The 3,359-nt window shown below is 39.2% G+C and overlaps 1 protein-coding gene across 1 annotated transcript in view; it reads right to left on the reverse strand.

Moving 5' to 3' along the window:
* The window catches only part of PRDM7 (PR/SET domain 7), a 17,064-nt gene that overhangs the window by 13,134 nt on the left and 571 nt on the right, over positions 1–3,359 (reverse strand). The gene's annotated exons all lie outside the window — the stretch shown is intronic.

Below are 3,359 nucleotides of genomic sequence, written 5' to 3' on the forward strand. Positions count from 1 at the left end.
CAAGAAATTAACAAACGTCTGTTCATCGTTCTAATTCAAGCTCTGACATTCTGGCAACAGCACACAAAAACATGCAAGAATAATACTGAAAACCACTCAGCAAGACACCATCACATGGCGATACAAACACAATTATGAGACACTGATATACTAAGGTTACGAAACCTTACTGAGTTGTTTTATAGTGCTGCCAATATAAGTGTTAAATTCATGAAGTTAATTGTCAGACCTTGTATTAGAAAGCCATGGGCCTGTAATCCTAGCACTCTGGGAGGCTGATTGGGTGTATTGCTGAAGCTCAGGAGTTTAAGACCAGCCTGGGCAAAAGCAAGACCCTGTCTCTACTAAAAAATAGAAAAAAATAGCTGGTTGTCATGGCATACACCTCTAGTCCCAGCTATTTGGGAGGCTGAGGCAAGAGGATAGTTTGAGCCTAAGAGTCTGAGGTTGCTGTGAACTGTGATGACATGGCACTCTACCCAGGGTGACAGAGTGAGACTCTGTCTTAAAACAAAACAAAACAGAAAAGAAAAGAAAAGAAAGCTGTGGGAACAAAAACACACACACATAAAGACAGATATATAAACCAGTGGGGGAAAGGACAGTCTCTTTGAGAAACGGTGCTAGAAAACTGGATATCCATATGCAAAAGAATGAAAATGGACTCTTATTATACACCATTTATAAAACATAATTCCAAATGGATTAAAGGCTGAAATGGAAGACATTGATAGTATAAAGTCCAAGAAGAAAACATAGGGTAAAAACTTCATGACACTCACATGAACAATTATTTCTTTGATATGATATGAAAAGCATAAGCAAGAAAAGCAAAATGGGGAGTACATTGAACTTAAAAACTTTGTAGCAAAGGCAACAATTAACAGAGCAAAAGGCAAGCATTAATCACAATAGCCAAGAGATGAAGCAACCTAAATATCCATGAAGAGATGAATGGATACAGAAAAAGTGGTATATACATAAAATGGAATATTGTTCAGCCTTAACTAGAAAGGAAATCCTGTCACATGCTATAGCATGGGTGAACCTTGAGGACATTATGCTAAGTGAAAAAAGCCAGTTATAAAAAGACAAATATTGTATGATTCCAGTTTTTTTTTTTTTTTTGAGACCGATTCTTACTTGACTGCTGAGGCTGGAGTGCAGTGGGATCAGCCCAGCTTATAACAATCTCAAACTGTTGGATTCCGGAGATCCTCCTGCCTCAGCCTCCTGAGTAGTTGGAACTATAGGTGCCTTCTACAATGCCCAGCTAATTTTTTCTATTTTTAGTAGAGACAGGGTCTCACTTTTGCTCAGGCTGTTCTCGAACTTCATTTCTTTCTTTTTTTTGAGACAGAGCCTCAAGCTGAGCCCCTGGGTAGAGTGCCATGGCTTCACTGCTCACTGCAACCTCCAACTCCTGGGCTCAAGCGAGTCTCCTGCCTCAGCCTCCCAAGTAGCTGGGACCACAGGTGCCCACCACAATGCCCGGCTATTTTTTGGTTGCAGCCATTATTGTTGTTTGGTGGGTCCGGGCTGGATTCGAACCCGCCACCTTAGGTGTATGTGGCTGGCGCCTTAGCCGCTTGAGCCACAGGCGCCGAGTCTGCTCTTGAACTTCTAAGCTCAAGTAATCCTCCATTGTTGGCCTCAAAGAGTGCTAGGACTACAGGCCTGAACCTCCATACCTGTCTGAGTCTTATAACCTCTCCTGTCAAAGCAGAAGAGGAAATGAGCATCTCACTTCTATTCTATAATAATTGCGGATTATTTTATTTACCTGATGCTGTCTCTTGTCAATGGCATGTGAGAAAGATCAGGGAAACTGAATAGTTCTCTCAAACCCTCTCCCAGAATCAAGACAAAGAATCAGATTCATTTTGGGCTAAGAGGATCATATAGTATGACTAAATATACCTAAATAAATTATGTATCTTTACTTAATATGACAATTATTTCCTCTCCTCCTCTCTCTCTTTCTCTTTTTTTTTTTTTTTTGACAGAGATCCAGGTACTGTGCCATGGTGTCAGTGTAGCTCACTGCAACTTCAAACCCTAGGCTCAAGGGATCTTTCTACTTCAGCCTCTTGAATAGCATACCATGATGGACAGTTATTGTTTTTCTAATTTTAGTAGAGATATGGTCTTGCTCATGCTCAGACTAGTCTTAAATTCCTGACCTCTAGCAATCCTCCCCTTTCAGCTTTTTAGAGTGCTAAGATTACAGGCATGAGTATAGAGCCAGGCCAATTGTTTCCTTTTCTAAGACATTTAATTTGATGATTATGAGATCATTGTTAGAAAGCTTTTGGTGGATTTATAGCTTAATTAAGATTTCATTAATTGTCCTCTGATTAACTAACAATGTTTAGCAAAAACAATGTTAAAAAAAGAAGGACAACTTTTATTTACTAATTTAATTTTTTTAAGAGATAGAACCTTGGTCTGTTGCCCAGGCTGAAGTGCAGTGGCTGGATTATAGTTCACTGTAGCCTGGATACATGCAATCCTCCTACATAAGTTTGTGGATTAGCTGGTACTAGAGGTGTACACCACTGCATCTGGTTAACTTTTATTATTTTTTCTAGAGACAAGGTCTCACAACAGCTTAGACTGGACTTCAACTTCTGGCCTCAAGCCATCCTCCTGCCTTGGCCTCCCAAAGTACTGGGATTACAGGGGCAAGCTATTGCACCTGGCCTAAATTTTGAATATATAGAAAAATATGGAGAATGAAACTGGAAAACTTATACATCCATATTCACTCAGTCCAATCTCAACATTCTGCCACAACTGCTTCAGATTTATTTTTTTAATTTCAAAATTCAAATTCAAGGTTGGGTACAGTGGCTCACACCTGTAATCCTAGCACTCTGGAATGGTGAGATGGGTGGATTGCTTGAGCTGAGGAGTTCCAGACAGCCTAAGCAAGAGTGACACCCTGTCTCTACTAAAAACAGAAAAATTAGCTAGGTGTTGTGGTGGGTGCCTGTAGTCCCAGCTACTTAGGAGGCTGAGGCATGAGGATCACTTAAGCCCAGGATTTGGGGGTTGCTGTGAGCTATGATGATGCCACTGGTATCCAGGGCAACAAAGTGAGACTGTGTATAAAAAAATTCAAGATTCAAAAACAAAAATAAAAACAAACAAAACCCAACAAAGCTACAGTGAAGTCGTCTGCCAGCCCTTCCTCCTGCTGTTGTGATAATAACTGTTCTGATTTCGGTATTCCTATTTATATTTTATACATTTATTACTTATTGTATCTATAAATAATATATATATAATTATTTTATTTTATTTTATTTTATTACTATTTTTTTTGAATTTAGCCATGTGCTTTTTATTTTTTATTT

Source organism: Otolemur garnettii, unplaced genomic scaffold (genome assembly GCF_000181295.1).
Source record: "Otolemur garnettii isolate 467f Iridium unplaced genomic scaffold, OtoGar3 scaffold00185, whole genome shotgun sequence".
In the NCBI taxonomy this organism is placed as follows: domain Eukaryota; kingdom Metazoa; phylum Chordata; class Mammalia; order Primates; family Galagidae; genus Otolemur; species Otolemur garnettii.